Source organism: Pseudophryne corroboree, chromosome 11 (assembly GCF_028390025.1).
Source record: "Pseudophryne corroboree isolate aPseCor3 chromosome 11, aPseCor3.hap2, whole genome shotgun sequence".
Taxonomy (NCBI): domain Eukaryota; kingdom Metazoa; phylum Chordata; class Amphibia; order Anura; family Myobatrachidae; genus Pseudophryne; species Pseudophryne corroboree.
In genome coordinates, this window is record NC_086454.1 from 225,150,816 (window position 1) to 225,172,638 (window position 21,823).

Sequence of the window (21,823 nt, forward strand, 5' to 3'; positions counted from 1 at the left end):
CTGCTCTCCCCCGTCTGCCCGCGGCTCTCCTCCGTCTCCCCCGCCCCCCGTCTCTGCTTCTCCCCATCCCCGCATGACAGCCGCCGCTCACGGCAGCGCCCACCCGTCTCCAGCAAGCGAAGTCTCGCTTGCTGGAGCCGGGTGGACACTGCTGTGAGCGGCAACTGTGACACATAGTCCGGTGCGGGTCTCCAGCACGGCTCTCCCCATCTCACTTTGACTTTTTTTTAAAGTCGAATTGAGATGGTCGAAAAGGGGGCTCGACACAAGCATGCGGATTGGCAGCTATTCTGCCGATCCACGTGCTTTTTGACAAGTCGAATTCCTCGACTTGTCGAAAAATTTGGGGTTAGATTGAATAGGTCGGAACCCCTTCCGACCTAAAAAAAAAAGTCGAAAACTGCAGTCTTCAGCTATCTACTGATAAACAAGATTAGAAGTTAAGCTATCAAATTATTATTTCTCTGACGTCCTAGTGGATGCTGGGACTCCGTCAGGACCATGGGGATTAGCGGCTCCGCAGGAGACAGGGCACAAAAATAAAAGCTTTAGGACTAGGTGGTGTGCACTGGCTCCTCCCCCTATGACCCTCCTCCAAGCCTCAGTTAGGTTTTTGTGCCCGTCCGAGCAGGGTGCAATCTAGGTGGCTCTCCTAAAGAGCTGCTTAGAAAAAGTTATTAGGTTTTTTATTTTCAGTGAGTCCTGCTGGCAACAGGCTCACTGCAACGAGGGACTTAGGGGAGAAGAAGTGAACTCACCTGCGTGCAGGATGGATTGGCTTCTTAAGCTACTGGACACCATTAGCTCCAGAGGGATCGAACACAGGCCCAGCCATGGAGTCCGGTCCCGGAGCCGCGCCGCCGACCCCTTTGCAGATGCCGAAAAGTGAAGAGGTCCAGAAACCGGCGGCAGAAGACTTTTCAGTCTTCATGAGGTAGCGCACAGCACTGCAGCTGTGCCCCATTGTTGTCAGCACACTTCACACCAGCGGTCACTGAGGGTGCAGGGCGCTGGGGGGGGGGCGCCCTGGGCAGCAATGATAATACCTTGTTCTGGCTAAAAATACATCACATATAGCCCCTGGGGCTATATGGATGTATTTAACCCCTGCCAGGTCTCACAAACACCGGGAGAAGAGCCCGCCGAAATAGGGGGCGGGGCCTATCTCCTCAGCACACAGCGCCATTTTCCTGCACAGCTCCGCTGCGAGGAAGGCTCCCAGGACTCTCCCCTGCACTGCACTACAGAAACAGGGTAAAAAAAAAAAAAAAGAGAGGGGGGGCACTTTTTTGGCGATATTGATATATTAAGCTGCTATAAAGGAAACAACACTTCTGTAGGGTTGTTCCTATATATTTATAGCGCTTGGGTGTGTGCTGGCAAACTCTCCCTCTGTCTCCCCAAAGGGCTAGTGGGGTCCTGTCTTCGATAAGAGCATTCCCTGTGTGTCTGCTGTGTGTCGGTACGTGTGTGTCGACATGTATGAGGACGATGTTGGTGTGGAGGCGGAGCAATTGCCGGTAATGGTGATGTCACCCCCTAGGGAGTCGACACCGGAATGGATGGCTTTGTTTATGGAATTACGTGATAATGTCAGCACGTTACAAAAATCAGTTGACGACATGAGACGGCCGGCAAACCAGTTAGTACCTGTCCAGGCGTCTCAGACACCGTCAGGGGCTGTAAAACGCCCTTTACCTCAGACCCAGACACCGAATCTAGTGTCGACGGTGAAGAAACAAACGTATTTTCCAGTAGGGCCACACGTTATATGATCACGGCAATGAAGGAGGCTTTGCATATCTCTGATACTGCAAGTACCACAAAAAGGGGTATTATGTGGGGTCTGAAAAAACTACCTGTAGTTTTTCCTGAATCAGAGGAATTGAATGAAGTGTGTGATGAAGCGTGGGTTAACCCCGATAGAAAACTGCTAATTTCAAAGAAGTTATTGGCATTATATCCTTTCCCGCCAGAGGTTAGGGCGCCCTGGGAAACACCCCCTAGGGTGGATAAGGCACTCACACGCTTATCAAAACAAGTGGCGTTACCGTCTCCTGAAACGGCCGCCCTCAAGGATCCAGCTGATAGGAGGCTGGAAACTACCCTGAAAAGTATATACACTCATACTGGTGTTATACTGCGACCAGCCATCGCCTCAGCATGGATGTGCAGTGCTGGGGTGGTTTGGTCGGATTCCCTGACTGAAAATATTGATACCCTGGATAGGGACAGTATTTTATTGACTAAAGAGCAATTAAAGGATGCTTTTCTTTATATGCGAGATGCTCAGAGGGATATTTGCACTCTGGCATCGAGAGTAAGTGCGATGTCCATATCTGCCAGAAGAAGTTTATGGACGCGACAGTGGTCAGGTGATGCGGATTCCAAACGGCATATGGAAGTATTGCCGTATAAAGGGGAGGAATTATTTGGGGTCGGTCTATCGGATTTGGTGGCCACGGCAACAGCCGGGAAATCCACCTTTTTACCTCAGGTCCCCTCCCAACAGAAAAAGACACCGTCTTTTCAGCCGCAGTCCTTTCGTTCCTATAAGAACAAGCGGGCAAAAGGACAGTCATATCTGCCCCTAGGCAAAGGAAAGGGTAAGAGAGTGCACCAAGCAGCTCCCTCCCAGGAGCAGAAGCCCTCCCCGGCTTTTGCAAAGCCCTCAGCATGACGTTGGGGCTTTACAAGCGGACTCAGGGGCGGTGGGGGGTCGACTCAAGAATTTCAGCGCACAGTGGGCTCACTCACAGATGGACCCCTGGATCCTGCAGGTAGTATCTCAGGGTTACAGGTTGGAATTCGAGAAGTCTCCCCCTCGCCGGTTCCTAAAGTCTGCTCTGCCAACGTCTCCCTCAGACAGGGCGACGGTATTGGAAGCCATTCACAAGCTGTATTCTCAGCAGGTGATAGTCAAGGTACCCCTCCTACAACAGGGAAAGGGGTATTATTCCACACTATTTGTGGTACCGAAGCCGGACGGCTCGGTAAGACCTATTCTAAATCTGAAATCATTGAACCTGTACATACAAAAATTCAAGTTCAAGATGGAGTCACTCAGAGCAGTGATAGCGAATCTGGAAGAAGGGGACTTTATGGTGTCCCTGGACATCAAGGATGCTTACCTGCATGTCCCAATTTGCCCTTCACATCAAGGGTACCTCAGGTTCGTGGTGCAAAACTGTCATTATCAGTTTCAGACGCTGCCGTTTGGATTGTCCACGGCACCTCGGGTCTTTACCAAGGTAATGGCCGAAATGATGTTTCTTCTGCGAAGAAAAGGCGTATTAATTATCCCTTACTTGGACGATCTCCTGATAAGGGCAAGGTCCAGAGAACAGCTGGAGGACGTAGTAGCACTAACCCAAGTAGTGCTGCAACAGCACGGGTGGATTCTGAATTTTCCAAAATCTCAATTGACCCCGACGACACGTCTGCTGTTCCTGGGAATGATTCTGGACACGGTTCAGAAAAAGGTGTTTCTTCCGGAGGAGAAAGCCAGGGAGTTATCCGAACTTGTCAGGAACCTCCTAAAACCAGGAAAAGTGTCTGTGCATCAATGCACAAGAGTCCTGGGAAAAATGGTGGCTTCTTACGAAGCGATTCCATTCGGCAGATTCCACGCACGAACTTTTCAGTGGGATCTGCTGGACAAATGGTCCGGATCGCATCTGCAGATGCATCAGCGGATAACTTTGTCTCCACGGACAAGCGTGTCTCTTCTGTGGTGGTTGCAGAGTGCTCATCTGTTAGAGGGCCGCAGATTCGGCATACAGGACTGGGTCCTGGTGACCACGGATGCCAGTCTGAGAGGCTGCTGGGGAGCGGTCACACAGGGAAGAAACTTCCAGGGAGTGTGGTCAAGGCTGGAGATGTCTTTTCACATAAATATACTGGAGCTAAGAGCGATTTACAATGCTCTAAGCCTGGCAAAACCCCTGCTTCAGGGTCAGCCGGTGTTGATCCAGTCGGACAACATCACGGCAGTCGCCCACGTAAACAGACAGGGCGGCACAAGAAGCAGGAGGGCAATGGCAGAAGCTGCAAGGATTCTTCGCTGGGCGGAAGATCATGTGATAGCACTGTCAGCAGTGTTCATTCCGGGAGTGGACAACTGGGAAGCGGACTTCCTCAGCAGACACGATCTACACCCGGGAGAGTGGGGACTTCATCCAGAAGTCTTCCACATGATTGTGAACCGTTGGGAAAAACCAAAGGTGGATATGATGGCGTCCCGCCTCAACAAAAAACTGGACAGGTATTGCGCCAGGTCAAGAGACCCTCAGGCAATAGCTGTGGACGCTCTGGTAACACCGTGGGTGTTCCAGTCAGTGTATGTTTCCTCCTCTGCCTCTCATACCAAAAGTACTGAGAATTATACGGCAAAGGGGAGTAAGAACGATACTCGTGGCTCCGGATTGGCCAAGAAGAACTTGGTACCCGGAACTTCAGGAGATGCTCACGGAAGATCCGTGGCCTCTACCTCTAAGACGGGACCTGCTTCAGCAGGGACCGTGTCTATTCCAAGACTTACCGCGGCTGCGTTTGACGGCATGGCGGTTGAACGCCGAATTCTAAGGGAAAAAGGCATTCCGGAAGAGGTCATCCCTACCCTGGTAAAAGCCAGGAAGGAGGTGACTGCACAACATTATCACCGCATTTGGAGAAAATATGTTGCGTGGTGTGAGGCCAGGAAGGCCCCGACGGAGGAATTTCAACTGGGTCGATTCCTACATTTCCTGCAAACAGGATTGTCTATGGGCCTTAAATTAGGGTCCATTAAGGTTCAAATTTCGGCCCTGTCGATTTTCTTCCAGAAAGAATTGGCTTCAGTTCCTGAAGTCCAGACTTTTGTAAAAGGAGTACTACATATACAGCCCCCGGTTGTGCCCCCAGTGGCTCCGTGGGATCTTAATGTAGTTTTGGATTTTCTCAAATCCCATTGGTTTGAGCCACTCAAATCGGTGGATTTGAAATATCTTACATGGAAAGTAACCATGCTACTGGCCCTGGCTTCAGCCAGGAGAGTGTCAGAATTGGCGGCTTTATCGTATAAAAGCCCATATCTGATTTTCTATTCGGACAGGGCAGAACTGCGGACGCGTCCTCAGTTTCTGCCTAAGGTGGTTTCAGCGTTTCACCTGAACCAGCCTATTGTGGTGCCTGCGGCTACTAGCGATTTGGAGGATTCCAAGTTGCTGGACGTTGTCAGGGCATTGAAAATATATATTTCAAGGACTGCTGGAGTCAGAAAATCTGACTCGCTGTTTATACTGTATGCACCCAACAAGCTTGGGTGCTCCTGCTTCTAAGCAGACGATTGCTCGTTGGATTTGTAGCACAATTCAACTTGCACATTCTGTGGCAGGCCTGCCACAGCCTAAATCTATCAAGGCCCATTCCACAAGGAAGGTGGGCTCATCTTGGGCGGCTGCCCGAGGGGTCTCGGCATTACAACTTTGCCGAGCTGCTACGTGGTCGGGGGAGAACACGTTTGTAAAATTCTACAAATTTGATACCCTGGCTAAAGAGGACCTGGAGTTCTCTCATTCGGTGCTGCAGAGTCATCCGCACTCTCCCGCCCGTTTGGGAGCTTTGGTATAATCCCCATGGTCCTGACGGAGTCCCAGCATCCACTAGGACGTCAGAGAAAATAAGATTTTACTTACCGATAAATCTATTTCTCGTAGTCCGTAGTGGATGCTGGGCGCCCATCCCAAGTGCGGATTGTCTGCAATACTTGTACATAGTTATTGTTACAAAAAAATCGGGTTGTTATTGTTGTGAGCCGTCTGTTCAGAGGCTCCTACGTTTGTCATACTGTTAACTGGGTTCAGATCACAGGTTGTACGGTGTGATTGGTGTGGCTGGTATGAGTCTTACCCGGGATTCAAAATCCTTCCTTATTGTGTACGCTCGTCCGGGCACAGTATCCTAACTGAGGCTTGGAGGAGGGTCATAGGGGGAGGAGCCAGTGCACACCACCTAGTCCTAAAGCTTTTATTTTTGTGCCCTGTCTCCTGCGGAGCCGCTAATCCCCATGGTCCTGACGGAGTCCCAGCATCCACTACGGACTACGAGAAATAGATTTATCGGTAAGTAAAATCTTATTTTCTATTTTTTGTGTTTTTTTCAATAGCAATTTGTGATTTACCTAGTGTGCTAATGGCACATCAGCATGTAAATATCCACTTCTTAAGAAAGAAAATAACCCACCATACAGGGTTGTGCAATAAGTTTCTAGCTGCACAAAAAGCATTTTACTTACAAAGTGAACATTACATTTTTTCAAAGTATTAGCCAGTATGCACTCAAACCACTTGGTGAAGCAGGTATGTCTTCTATGTGACTTAGACTACATTGTTGTTAGCGCCGGTAGGGTAAGCTTGGCAGCACTGTGAGAACCAAAAAGTCTGAAAGAACTCTCTTATTGGGGGTAATTCTGAGTTGATCGCAGCAGGAACTTTGTTAGCAGTTGGGCAAAACCATGTGCACTGCAGGGGAGGCAGATATAACATGGCATCTTTCAAGTATTCAGGCACACAGAAGTCTTTCCAGGCAATTGCATGTACTCTGCTTTTAAAGCTTCTGCTTATCAAAGCCTGGTGCTTTTCCATTCTTTAGCTGTTTAATTGCTAATCTAGTTTCATATGTATTTGGGGGGTTATCAGTCATGCAACTACAACATTGAAGGCATTAAATCAGGGTGTAAGTTTTCATGTTTGGTGCAATTTAACATGTGCTTAAAGTGTTCTTGCCATCTTTCAGGTTTACTGCTCATTGATTTAATGTGTTCGGCATTTTAATCTTTGACGTTTGTGGTAGAGGGTCTAATTTTTTTCCATTGCAGCTGTGTCGTATGCTGTACAGCAGCCGTGAATCATGCTATCTACTGGCTCCTTCCATATCTTGGGCTTCTCCTTTCCACCATGCTTCATCTGCTTTGAGTTTTTTTTAACTTTGTCTATTCAGCATAATTAAGGTGGTGTTAGAGATCCATGGTATGATCTTTCTCCATTCAATCAGACATGTCTGTCTGAGAGACTCATCTATTGCCGTTTTGTGTCAGCCCAGCTGCGGTTTACATCATCATTAGGTGATAGGGGTGTGAACCTGTTTTTGAGCAGAATGAAAGTTTACCTGGGTATTCAGGTCTTTTAAGGTTTTAAGTCTAAAATTGGTGAGGGTTTCAAGGAGTTTGGTGCTTTTAGGTGGATTTTTTACTTTAGGTGGATTTTTAACTTTGCTCTAACTAAATGATGATCTGATCCAGTTGATTCTCCACGCATGGCTCTCACGTCATGGAAGGCACTCTGAAACTGTTTTTGGATGAGGAAATAATCCAGCATACTTTTTTCTCTTCCATTATTGGAGAATCATGTTAAAAGATGGTTTTGTGAGTGTTGAAACTAGGTGCTACATATTGCAAGATTGTTGTGGTTGGCAAACGCGAGTAAGTGAAGACCATTAGCATTTAGGTGACCACATACGTATGAGGCTAGTGTTCTTTCCCAACCCAGCCGGTCAGGGCCTGTTTCTGCATTCAGATCGCCACATACTGTGGTTATGTGATTTCTGTATTGGTACGATTCTAAAATATACTGTAGTTCATCATAAAAAATATCATTGCTTGGCTCTGTTAGTGCATAGACTCCAATCAAAGCCACAGGCACATTTGCAGAGTTCTAGAATGGCAATATGGTCTTATATTTGTTGAAAACAGGTGACAAACTTCTTTAGTTTGGAATGTAGCATGAAAGCGACTCTAGCAAAATTATCTTCACTCGTATAATACATATTAAACCTTGTGGTGTATTTGGAATTGTGAACAGCTTGTTCTTCTAATTCTAGCTACTGTTATTGTGGCCATATCTATGTTGTATTTCACAAGTTCATCAGTTAAAAGGTTAATGTTGCCTGCTTGGCAGCCAGATCAGATGAATATTCCAATGTGCCTAGAATTAAAGTTTGTTTTGCAGTTGACAACTTTGAGGCTGGTAGTCCATTTTTCGCCAAGGGCTCAGCTGCCTCTGATTCATCGGTCCTGCCATATACACTAGTTCGGGGTAGCCAACTCCAGTCCTCGAGAACTACAAACAATTAACGTTTTCCAGGTCTCCTCACAGAATCACAACTAAAGTAACTAGCTCCACTTGCGGATCGTTTAAAATGTGTCCGTGAGTAACAAATACATCTGTTTACCATCTAGGTGGTCTGTAAGACCTAAACTGTTGGTAGCTCTCAAGGAGTGGATCTTGCTACTCCTGTACTAGTTTTACTGTTTTTTTTGAGAGTTGTCCTGCCATTGGTTACCTAGCTGGGTCTTAAAGTTCCTTCACTACAGCAACCCCCCTTCACATTTATCTGAGCTTGGGACTAGCTATGAGATTCACATAGGCTGGAGTTACTTTGGAGTAGCTGCTGGGGCATAAGAATGAGGTGCTTTCAGCAAAAAGTGTTCATTACCTGGGGAAAAGTAAAGTATGACGGAGGTGTGCATCCTTATTTCTCTTACGTCCTAGAGGATGCTGGGGATTCCGTAAGGACCATGGGGTGTAGACGGGCTCCGCAGGAGACATGGGCACTTTAAAGAACTTTAGAATGGGTGTGCACTGGCTCCTCCCTCTATGCCCCTCCTCCAGACCTCAGTTAGATCCTGTGCCCAGAGGAGACTGGGTGCATTACAGGGGAGCTCTCCTGAGTTTCTCTGCAAAAGAATTTTGTTAGGTTTTTTATTTTCAGGGAGCACTGCTGGCAACAGGCTCCCTGCGTCGTGGGACTGAGGAGAGAGAAGCAGACCTACTTAAATGATAGGCTCTGCTTCTTAGGCTACTGGACACCATTAGCTCCAGAGGGAGTCGGAACACAAGTCTCACCCTCGCCGTTCGTCCCGGAGCCGCGCCGCCGTCCTCCTCGCAGAGCCGGAAAATAGAAGCCGGGTGAGTATACGAAGAAAGATGACTTCAAAGGCGGCTGAAGACTTCAGATCTTCTATGAGGTAACGCTGCGCGCCATTGCTCCCACACACTACACACACTGCAGGCACTGATGGGCGCAGAGGGGGCGCCCAGGGCAGCAATAAACCTCTAGGACTGGCTCATAGGAATATATAGGCTGCGGAGGCAATATATTTTATCCCCCGCCAGTATAAATAAATTTGAGCGGAACTGAAGCCCCGCCGCTGGGGGGCGGAGCTTGATCTCACAGCACTAACCAGCGCCATTTTCTTCCACAGCACACTGCAGAAGCTGGCTCCCCGGACTCTCCCCTGCTGAACACGGTGACAGAGGGCAAAAAAGAGGGGGTGCGGGGGCACTTGTAAGGCGCAGTGAGTGTATAGATTTATCTATATGATTACATAAAAGCGCTGATTATCTGGGAATTTTGTTTCCAGTGTTAATGGCGCTGGGTGTGTGCTGACATACTCTCTCTCTGTCTCTCCAAAGGGCTTTATTGGGGGAACACTCTCTCTCTCTCTCTCTCTCTCTCTCTCTCTCTCTCTCTCTCTCTCTCTCTCTCTCTCTCTCTATCTACATATATATATATATATATATATATATATATATATATATATATATATACACACACAATCCCTGTGTGTGTGGGGGGTGTTGGTACGCCTGTGTCGGCATGTCTGAGGCGGAAGGCTCTTCTAGAGGGGAGGTGGAGCAGATGATTGAGGTGTCTCCATCGACAACGCCGACACCTGATTGGTTGGACATGTGGAAGGTTTTAAATGCAAATATGACCTTGTTACAAAAGAGATTGGACAAAGCAAAGTCCAGGGATAATACGGGGAGTCAATCAATGGCGTTGACTGTGTCACAGGGCCCTTCTGGGTCTCAAAAACGTCCCCCATCCCAATTAGCAGACACTGATACCGACACGGATTCTGACTCCAGTGTCGACTACGATGATGTAAGGCTACACCCAAGGGTGGCCAAAAGTATTCATTATATGATTATTGCAATAAAAGATGACCCCTCTGTCCCTGACACGAGGGTACACATGTTTAAGGAAAAGAAACATGAGGTAACATTTCCCCCATCTCAAGAGCTGAATGCGTTATTTGAAAAAGCTTGGGAAACTCCAGACAAAAAACTGCAGATTCCCAAAAGAGTTCTTATGGCGTATCCTTTCCTGGCACAGGACAGGGTACGGTGGGAATCCTCGCCCAGGGTGGACAAAACTTTGACGCGCTTATCCAAAAAGGTGGCGCTACCGTCCCCTGACACGGCAGCTCTTAAAGATCCTGCGGATCGCAGACAGGAAACGACTTTAAAATCAATTTATACACATACTGGTGCGTTACTCAGACCGGCTTAGCGCGGTAGCAGCTTGGACAGATACCTTGTCAGCTGATATTGATACCCTAGATAGGGATACCATTTTGTTGACCTTAGGTCACATCAAGTACGCAGTCTTATATATGAGAGACGCTCAGAGAGACGTCGGACTACTAGGGTCAAGGGCCAACGCGATGGCTAGGCTAGGCGAGCACTGTGGATCGCCAATGGACGGGTGATGCCAACTCAAAGAGGCATATGGAAGTTTTACCTTGCAAGGGTGAGGTTTTATTTGGGGAAGGTCTCGCGGACCTGGTTTCCACAGCTACCGCGGGTAAATCTACCTTTTTGCCTTATGTTCCCCCACAGCAAAAGACTCCTCAGTGTCAGATGCAGTCCTTTCGGTCGCATACGTCCAGAAGAGGTCGGGGCTCTTCCTTCCTCACCAGAGGTAAGGGTAGAGGGAAAAGAATGCCTGCTACGGCCAGTTCCCAGGAACAGAAGTCCTCCCCGGCTTCTACTAAATCCACCGCATGACGCTGGGGCTCCACTGAGGGAGGCCGCACCGGTGGGGGCACGTCTTCGACTCTTCAGCCACGTCTGGGTTCAGTCAGACGTGGATCCTTGGGCGATGGAAATTGTATCCCAGGGCTACAAGCTGGAATTCGAAGACGTGCCTCCTCGTCGATTCTTCAAATCGGCTTTACCAGAGAGGGAGATCATTTTAGCTGCAATTCAAAAGCTGTGTCAACAGCAAGTGATTATCAAGGTTCCCCTAACACAACAGGGGAAAGGGTACTATTCAACCCTATTTGTGGTCCCGAAACCGGATGGCTCGGTCAGACCCATTCTAAATCTAAAATCCCTGCACCTGTTCTTAAAAAGGTTCAAGTTCAAGATGGAATCGCTCAGGGCAGTCATCTCCAGCCTGGAAGGAGGGTATTTTATGGTGTCATTGGACATAAAGGATGCATACCTTCACGTCCCCATATATCCTCCTCATCAGGGGCATACCTGAGATTCGCTGTACAGGACTGTCATTACCAGTTTCAGACGTTGGCGTTTGGGCTTTCCACGGCCCCGAGGGTGTTCACCAAGGTAATGGCGGAAATGATGGTGCTCCTACGCAGGCAAGGAGTCACAATTATCCCGTACTTGGACGATCTCCTGATAAAAGCGAGATCAAAGGAACAGTTGCAGAAAAGCATGTCGCTCTTCCTGGGAGTGCTACAGCAACATGGATGGATTCTAAATCTACCAAAGTCGCAGTTGGTCCCAACGACTCGGCTGTCTTTCTTAGACATGATTCTGGACACAGAACAAAAGAGGGTTTTTCTCCCGAGGGAAAAAGCCCAGGAACTCCAGAACAGGGTAAGAGACTTGTTGAAACCGAAAAGAGTGTCGGTCCATCAGTGCACTCGAGTACTGGGGAAAATGGTGGCGACCTACGAGGCCATACCCTTCGGCAGGTTTCATGCGAGGACTTTTCAGTGGGACCTTCTGGACAAGTGGTCCGGGTCACATCTTCAAATACATCAGAAAATAACTCTGTCCCCCAGGGCCAGGTTGTCTGTCCTGTTTTGGCTCCAGAGTGCTCACCTTCTAGAGGGTCGCAGGTTCAGCATTCAGGACTGGGTTCTGATGACCACGGACGCGAGCCTCCGAGGTTGGGGAGCAGTCACACAAGGAAGGAATTTTCAGGGACTGTGGTCAAGCCAGGAGGCTTGTCTGCATATCAACATACTGGAATTGAGGGCCATATACAACGGCCTATGACAAGCGGAGAATATTCTTCGCGACCTACCGGTTCTGATTCAATCAGACAACGTCACAGCCGTGGCTCATGTAAACCGCCAAGGCGGGACAAGGAGCAGAGTGGCAATGGCGAAAGCCACCAGGATTCTGCGCTGGGTAGAAAATCACGTAAGCGCTCTGTCAGCGGTATTCATTCCGGGAGTGGACAACTGGGAAGCAGACTTCCTCAGCAGACACGATCTCCATCCAGGAGAGTGGGGACTTCATCAAGAAGTTTTTGCAGAGATAACAAGTCTTTGGGGACTTCCTCAAATAGACATGATGGCGTCACGCCTCAACAAGAAGCTTCGGAGGTATTGTGCCAGGTCAATGGACCCTCAGGCAGTAGCGGTGGACGCTCTCGTGACACCATGGGTGTTTCAGTCGGTCTATGTGTTCCCTCCTCTTCCTCTCATCTCAAAGATACTGAGAGTCATAAGGCGAAAAAGAGTGCAGACAATACTCATTGTTCCAGATTGGCCTCGAAGGGCCTGGTATTCAGATCTTCAGGAGCTGCTCACAGAAGATCCATGGCCTCTTCCTCTCAGAGAGGACCGGTTACAGCAGGGGCCCTGCGTGTTTCAAGACTTACTGAGGTAACGTTTGACGGCATGGTGGTTGAACGCCAAATCCTAGCTGGGAAGGGTATTCCGGAGGAAGTCATCCCTACTCTGATAAAAGCTAGGAAGAAGGTGACGGCGAAACATTATCACCGTATCTGGAGGAAGTATGTTTCTTGGTGTGAAGCCAAGAATGCTCCTACGGAAGACTTCCACTTGGTCCGGTTTCTCCACTTTCTACAGACTGGAGTGGATATGGGCCTAAAGTTGGGCTCCATTAAGGTACAGATTTCGGCCTTTTCTATATTCTTCCAGAAAGAATTGGCTTCTCTCCCAGAAGTCCAGACTTTTGTAAAGGTAGTGCTGCACATTCAGCCTCCTTTTGTGCCCCCAGTGGCACCATGGGACCTTAACGTGGTGTTACAGTTCATAAATCTCACTGGTTTGAGCCTCTTCAAACTGTTGAGTTAAAATTTCTCACTTGGAAGGTGGTCATGTTGTTGGCCTTGGCATCTGCAAGGCGGGTGTCCGAATTGGCGACCTTGTCTCATAAGAGCCCCTATCTCATTTTCCATGTGGATAGAGCAGAGTTGAGGACTCGTCCTCAATTTTTGCCTAAGGTGGTGTCATCGTTTCATATGAACCAACCTATTGTGGTGCCTGTGGCTACGGGAGATCTGGAGGATTCCAAATCCCTTGATGTAGTCAGGGCCTTAAAGATTTACGTAGCCAGGACGGCTCGAATTCGGAAAACAGAAGCTCTGTTTGTCCTGTATGCAGCCAACAAGGTTGGCGCTCCTGCTTCTAAGCAGACTATTGCTCGCTGGATCTGCAACACGATTCAGCAGGCTCATTCTATGGCTAGTTTGCTGGTACCAAATTCGGTAAAGGCCCATTCCACTAGGAAGGTGGGCTCTTCTTGGGCGGCTGCCGGAGGCGTCTCAGCTTTACAGCTTTGCCGAGCAGCTACTTGGTCAGGTTCAAACACTTTTTCTAAATTCTACAAGTTTGATACCCTGGCTGATGAGGACCTCATGTTTGCTCAATCGATGCTGCAGAGTCATCCGCACTCTCCTGCCCGGTTTGGAGCTTTGGTATAATCCCCATGGTCCTTACGGAGTCCCCAGCATCCTCTAGGACTTAAGAGAAAATAAGATTTTAAACCTACCGGTAAATCTTTTTCTCCTAGTCCGTAGAGGATGCTGGGCGCCCGTCCCAGTGCGGACATATTTCTGCATGACTTGTATATAGTACTTGCTTACATAAGGGTTATTTTACAGTTAAGATCAGTCGCTGACTGATACGGTTTGTTCATACTGTTAACTGGTCGCGTATATTCCAGGTTATACGGTGTGGGCTGGTATGAATCTTGCCCTTAGGTTTCCAAAATCCTTTCCTCGTACTGTCCGTCTCCTCTGGGCACAGTTTCTCTAACTGAGGTCTGGAGGAGGGGCATAGAGGGAGGAGCCAGTGCACACCCATTCTAAAGTTCTTTATAGTGCCCATGTCTCCTGTGGAGCCCATCTATACCCCATGGTCCTTACGGAGTCCCCAGCATCCACTACGGACTGGGAGAAAAAGATTTACCGGTAGGATTAAAATCTTATTTTTTCTGTGCTCTCTCCCACGTCAAGAAACTAGGTCTCAAGTAAGCAACCTTGAATCTTGTTTCCGTGTCTCTTTCCTTTTATTTCTGAAACCAATACAATGTTTGTCCATATTTTGTAATTTTCCTTTTTCTATAACAAAAAACCTTGGAAATATATTTCTGGTTAAAACTTTCTTTAATCTAGCGCAGTGGTTCTCAAGCTTGGTCTTCAGGTCCCCACACAGTTCACGTTTTCCAGGTCACCTAGCAGGAGCACAAGTGTACAGATTACTCACTCCCTACTAATTTTAAAACATACACAGGTGGAGTTAATTATTTCTGTTGTGTTTCTGTGAGGAGACCTGGAAAACATGAACTGTTTGAAAACCTGTGATCTAGCGTATTCTCAGTGTATTTTATGGAGCTTGCGAGCCTGTGAGGTCAAGCTACGTCCCTATGTGTGAGGAAGTGTGAAATATTAATATTTGTGATGTGCATAAAGACTCTTTTTAAGATCTTTACTGGTGGTAGTGAAATTGTGTATTTATTCTGAGTGACCGAAGTGCGCAGATTCCAGGGACTTTGAATCCCACGCATCTTGTGGGAACACAGTTACATGGGGCCAGGTCTGGATTGTCTGGTGGTTGACCAAGCTCCTGGATGCGTTCATGGGCCAGAAAATCCTCCACTTTTGTGGTCTTGTGGACAGGTGTATTGTCGTGATGGAGAAGGGCACCCTTCATTCCGAAACCTTGCTTAGGCCAAGCTTTTTGTGGCGTATCAAGTTGAATCCGAATGGGATGCCTGTCTCCTTCTCTAACTGGGCTACGGTCATACTGGCATCCATCTCAGCTGTGGCCCGCACGTCATTAACGTTGTCCACAGTTATAGCGGACACAGGTCGGACGCATCGCTCCATGTCTTCCAGGGACCGTCTCCTACCCTGAGAATCTGCAAACCACTCGAACAAAATGGTTTGGTTTGGTGTTTCCTCCCCAAAAGCATCTGTCTGTCAAAAGACCGGTTTTGTATTCGTAGAAGACTATGGATCTCCAGTGGCCTGAGCTCCATAATGAGTTTGTAAAGGAAATTTAGTCAGAGATTACAGTTCACAACCAGCCAGTCCGATGGTGTCTACTTTACCTATGCACTGAACATCTGGAAACCTATTGCACACCCCTCGTACAGCTTCCAGTAGCAGACATTGAACTACACATTGCAATGTGTAGAAAAGTGGGAATCTAGAAAGTAGTGATTTACAAATCCCAACGAGTCTCAATCTTTCATACACTTGAAGTTGTCCATTATTTTTAAGACTATGTATTTTATACAGGTACTTTTAGCTCTTATTTTAAAGTAAAAACAAAACAAACTTAACTACCATTCCTTAACTATGCTAGGAAGTCCTAGTATCAGCATGAACAAGTTCCATAATAGTATTGCACTATTTTGACACGTATACCATTTAGTGATATAAATAGATGAGTGAACTCTGGCGCGCCGAATGTGGTCAGCCCAATCAAAACCCCTAACACCTGCCCAAATACAGGTGAGTTGAGGAACAAATAGAAGGAGGAGAGGAAAATGATCAAAGGCGCCCAATGAGAGAGACAAGGTGAAAAATAAAGAGACTTAAAATGGAGGAAATAAATTCAACAATACGGTCTGGTTTTCCAAACGAGTTCTTGGGTCACCCGTTTCGAGCCAAATGTCCACAGCAAATATGCAAAAAAGAAAAACAAAAAAAATCCAATGTGTAGTATTGCTTAAGAGTCTATTTCGTGGTGTCCAGAAATGGAGCCCTGGTGTACGTTAAAACTTGATATAAGGAAGGATAGGATCTCACCACCGATTCAATACAGAGTAGAGCGTACCAAAAGTCACATAGAAGGGAATAGAGAAAAGTCCTGTGTTGTCTTCCAAAGAGCGATCTTTGGATGTGGTACGGGCTCTCCGTATCTATGTGAAGAGAACTTCCTCCGTTAGGAAATCCGATTCTCACTTTGTGTTGTGTGGTTTTCACAAACGTGGCTGGCCTGCTTCTAAGCAGACATTGGCCAGATGGATTAGAATGGTGATTGCACATGCTTATGTACGGGCCGGTCGTCCGGTTCCTGTTACCATCAAAGCCCATTCTACTCGGTCGGTTGGACCTTCTTGGGCGTCTCACCGTGGTGCAACCCTGGAACAATTGTGCAAGGCGGCTACGTGGTCCTCGGGGAACACGTTTATTAGGTTCTATGCCTTTGATACTGCCGCTTCCCAGGATGCTTCCTTTGGACGCCAGGTTCTTGTGCCCGCTACGGTGCTGGGGGGGGAGGGCGCCCTGAGGGCAATATATGACACCTTGGCTGGCAAATCTACATCATATATAGTCCTAGAGGCTATATAGATGTAAAATAACCCCTGCCAGTATTCCAGAAAAAGCGGGAGAAAGTCCGCCGAAAAAGGGGCGGGGCTTCTCCCTCAGCACACTGGCGCCATTTTCTCTTCACAGTGCAGCTGGAAGACAGCTCCCCAGGCTCTTCCCTGTAGTTTTCAGGCTCAAAGGGTTAAAAAGAGAGGGGGGGGGGCACTAAATTTAGGCGCAATATATGTATACAAGCAGCTATTTGGGGAAAAATCACTCAGTTATAGTGTTAATCCCTGCATTATATAGCGCTCTGGTGTGTGCTGGCATACTCTCTCTCGGTCTCCCCAAAGGACTTTGTGGGGTCCTGTCCTCAGTCAGAGCATTCCCTGTGTGTGTGCGGTGTGTCGGTACGGCTGTGTCGACATGTTGGATGAGGAAGGTTACGTGGAGGCGGAGCAGAGGCCGATAAATGGGATGTTGCCCCCTGTGGGGCCGACACCAGAGTGGATGGATAGGTGGAAGGTATTAACCGACAATGTCAACTCCTTACATAAAAGGCTGGATGACGTAACAGCTGTGGGACAGCCGGCTTCTCAGCCCGCGCCTGCCCAGGCGTCTCAAAGACCATCAGGGGCTCAAACAACGCCCGTTACCTCAGATGGCAGACACAGATGTCGACACGGAGTCTGACTCCAGTGTCGACGAGGTTGAGACATATACACAATCCACTAGGAACATCCGTTACATGATCTCGGCAATGAAAAATGTGTTACGCATTTTCTGACATGAACCCAAGTACCACATAAAAGGGGTTTTATTTTTGGGGAGAAAAAGCAGCCAGTGTTTTGTTCCCCCATCAGATGAATGAATGAAGTTTTGTAAAGAAGCGTGGTTTCCCCCGATAAGAAACTGGTAATTTCTAAAAAGTTACTGATGGCGTACCCTTTCCCGCCAGAGGATAGGTCACGTTGGGAGATATCCCTTAGGGTGGATAAGGCGCTCACACGTTTGTCAAAAGGTGGCACTGCCGTCTTAGGATACGGCCACCTTGAAGGAACCTGCTGATAAAAAGCAGGAGGCGATCCTGAAATCTGTATTTACACACTCAGGTTATATACTGAAACCTGCAATTGCCTCAGCATAAATAGTGCTGCTGCAGCGTGGTCTGATACCCTGTCAGATAATATTAATACGCTTAGACAGGGATAATATTTTGCTAACATTGAGCATATTTAAGACGTTGTCTTATATATAAAGGATGCACAGAGGGATATTTGCCGGCTGGCATCCAGAATTAATGCAATGTCCATTCTGCCAGGAGGGTATTAGAAACCCGGCAGTGGACAGGTGATGCTGCATTTAAAAGGCACATGGAGATTCTGCCTTATAAGGGTGAGGAATTGTTTGGGGATGGTCTCTGGGACCTCGTATCCACAGCAACAGCTGGGAAGAAAATTTTTTACCTCAGGTTTCCTCACAAAAGCCTAAGAAAGCACCGTATTTTCAGGTACAGTCCTTTCGGCTTCAGAAAAGCAAGCGGGTCAAAGGCGCTTCCTTTCTGCACAGAGACAAGGGAAGAAGGAAAAAGCTGCACCAGTCAGCCAGTTCCCAGGATCAAATATCTTCCCTCGCTTCCTCTGAGTCCACCGCATGACGCTGGGGCTCCACAGGTGGAGACAGGTGCGGTGGGGGCACGTCTCGGGAACTGCAGGGACCAGTGGGCTTGCCCACAGGTGGATCCCTAGGTTCTGCAAGTAGTATCACAGGGATACAGGCTGGAGTTCGAGACGACTCCCCCTCGCCGTTGCCTCACATCAGCCTTGCCTGCTGCCCTCGGAGAAAGGTAGTACTGGCGGCAATTCACAAGCTGTACTTCCAGCAGGTGAAATCAAGGTACCCCTCCTTCAACAAGGCCGGGGTTACTGTTCCAAAATGTTGTGGTACCGAAACCAGACTGTTCGGTGAGAAAATTGAAATCCTTGAACACTTATATACGAAGGTTCAAGTTCAAAATGGAATCGCTCAGGGCGATTATTGCAAGCCTGGAAAATTTCAGGTTATCACTGGACATCAAGGATACTTACCTGCATGTCCCTATTTACCCTCTTCACCAGGTGTACCTCAAAATTGTGGTACAGGATTGTCATTACCAATTCCAGACGTTGCCGTTGGTCTGTCCCCGGCACCGAGGGTATTTACCAAGGTAATGGCCGAAGTACTTATCCCGTACTTGGACGATCTCCTTATAAAGGCGAGGTCCAGGGAGCAGTTGTTCGTCGGAGTAGCACTATCTCGGGAAGTGCTACCACAGCACGGCTGGATTCTGAATATTCCAAAGTCGCAGCTGGTTCCTACGACGCGTCTACTGTTCCTGGGTATGGTTCTGGACACAGAACAGGATAAAAAGGGTTTCTCCCGGAGGAGAAGTCCCAAGGAGTTGGCGTCTCTAGACTGAGACCTCCTAATACAAATACAGGTATCGGTGCATCAATGCACGCGAGCCTTGGGAAAGATGGTAGCTTCTTACGAAGAATTTCCATTCGCCAAGTCCCATGCAAGGATCTTCCAGTGGGATCTGTTGGACAAGTGGTCCGGGTCGCATCCTCAGATGCATCGGCGGATAACCCTGTCTCCAAGGGCCAGGGTGTCGCTGTGGTGGTGACTGCAGAGTGCTCATCTTCTAGGGGGCCGCAGATTCGGCATACAGGACTGGGTCCTGGTGACCACGGATGCCAGCCTTCAAGGCTGGGGGGCAGTCACACAGGGAAGAAACGTCCAAGGCCTATGAAAAAGTCAGGAGACTTCCCTACACATAAATGTTCTGGAACTATGGGCCATTTACAATGCCCTAAGTCAGGCTAGACCCCTGCTTCAACACCGGCCGGTGCTGATCCAGTCAGACAACATCACAGCGGTCGCTCATGTAAACCGACAGGGCTGCACAAGAAGCAGGATGGCGATGGCAGAAGCCACAAGGATTCTCCGATAGGCGGAAAATCATGTGTTAGCACTGTCAGCAGTGTTCATTCCCGGAGTGGACAACTGAGAAGCAGACTTTCTCAGCAGACACGACCTCCACCCGGGAGAGTGGGGACTTCATCCAGAAGTCTTCCAAATGATTGTACACCGTGGGGAAAGGCCACAGGTGGACAGGATGGCGTCCCGCCTCAACAAAAAGCTACAAAGATATTGCGCCAGGTCAAGGGACCCTCAGGCGATAGCTGTGGACGCTCTGGTAACACCGTGGGTGTACCAGTCGGTGTATGTGTTCCCTTCTCTGCCTCTCATACCCAGGGTAATGAGAATAATAAGAAGGAGAGGAGTAAGAACTATACTCATTGTTCCGGGTGGCCAAGAAGAGCTTGGTACCCAGAACTCCAAGAAATGATCTCAGAGGACCCATGGCCTCTGCCGCTCAGACAGGACCTGCTGCAGCAGGGGGCCTGTCTGTTCCAAGACGTACCGCGGCTGCGTTTGACGGCATGGCGGTTGAACGCCGGATCCTGAAGAAAAAAGGCATTCCGGAGGAAGTTATCCCTACGCTATTTAAAGCTAGGAAAGAAGTGAACGCAAACCATGATCACCGCATATGGCGGAAATATGTTGCGTGCTGTGAGGCCAGTAAGGCCCCAAAGGAGGAATTTCAGCTAGGTAGTTTTCTGCACTTCCTACAAGTCAGAGGTGACTATGGGCCTAAAATTGGGTTCCATTAAGGTCCAGATTTCGGCTCTATCGATTTTCTTCCAAAATAGAACTGGCTTCACTGCCTGAAGTTCAGACTTTTGTTAAGGGAGTGCTGCATAGTCAGCCCCCGTTTGTGCCTCCAGTGGCACCGTGGGATCTCAACGTAGTGTTGGATTTCCTGAAGTCGCATTGAGTTGAGCCACTTAAATCCGTGGAGCTACAATACCTCACGTGGAAAGTGGTCATGCTGTGGGTCTTGGCGTCGGCCAGGCGTGTATCAGAATTGGCGGCTTTGTCAAAAGCTCTTATCTGTATTTTATATGGATAAGGCGGAATTGAGGACTCGTTCCCAATTCCTTCCTAAGGTGGTAGCAGTTTTTCATGTGAACCAACCTATTGTGGTGCCTGCGGCTACTTGGGACTTGGAGGATTCCAAGTTTCTGGACCTAGTCAGGGCCCTGAAAAGTATATGTTTCCAGGACGGCTGGAGTCAGGAAAACGGACTCGCTATTTATCCTGTATGCACCCAACAAGCTGGGTGCTCCTGCTTCTAAGCAGACTATTGCTCGCTGGATCTGTAGCACGATTCAACTTGCACATTCTGCGGCTGGACTGCCGCACCCTAAATCCGTGAAAGCCCATTCCACGAGGAAAGTGGGCTCTTCTTGGGCGGCTGCCCGAGGGGTCTCGGCTTTACAAATTTGCCGAGCTGTTACTTGGTCGGGTTCAAACACTCTTGCTAGAGTCTACAAGTTTGATACCCTGGCTGAGGAGGACCTAGAGTTTGCTCATTCGGTGCTGCAGAGTCATCCGCACTCTCCCGCCCGTTTGGGAGCTTTGGTATAATCCCCATGGTCCTTACGGAGTCCCCAGCATCCACTTAGGACGTTAGAGAAAATAAGATTTTACTCACCGGTAAATCTATTTCTCGTAGTCCGTAGTGGATGCTGGGCGCCCATCCCAAGTGCGTATTGTCTGCAATACTTGTATATAGTTATTGCCTAACTAAAGGGTTATTGTTGAGCCATCTGTTGAGAGGCTCAGTTGTTATACTGTTAACTGGGTATAGTATCACGAGTTATACGGTGTGATTGGTGTGGCTGGTATGAGTCTTACCCGGGATTCAAAATCCTTCCTTATTGTGTCAGCTCTTCCGGGCACAGTATCCTAACTGAGGTCTGGAGGAGGGTCTTAGTGGGAGGAGCCAGTGCACACCAGGTAGTCCTAAAGCTTTCTTTAGTTGTGCCCAGTCTCCTGCGGAGCCGCTAATCCCCATGGTCCTTACGGAGTCCCCAGCATCCACTACGGACTACGAGAAATAGATTTACCGGTGAGTAAAAACTTATTTTCTGAATGCTCCTTCAATGCCTCTACTATTGACTCCCCTCCACTTCATCTACTGGCTTTTGTCCCTGTGTATGGATTCTGCCTCCCTTTATGCCTCTTCTTTTGGTGATCCGATGCATTCCTTCGGCCTATATATGTTTAATTTTTTTTCTAGATGTTAATGTAATAAATTGTATGACTTTTAGCTCTCCTTTTTGAATAAGGT

The 21,823-nt window shown here is 48.2% G+C and overlaps 1 protein-coding gene across 2 annotated transcripts in view; it reads left to right on the forward strand.

Moving 5' to 3' along the window:
* NUTF2 (nuclear transport factor 2) overlaps positions 1-21,823 on the forward strand; it is a 175,576-nt gene that overhangs the window by 95,509 nt on the left and 58,244 nt on the right. The gene's annotated exons all lie outside the window — the stretch shown is intronic.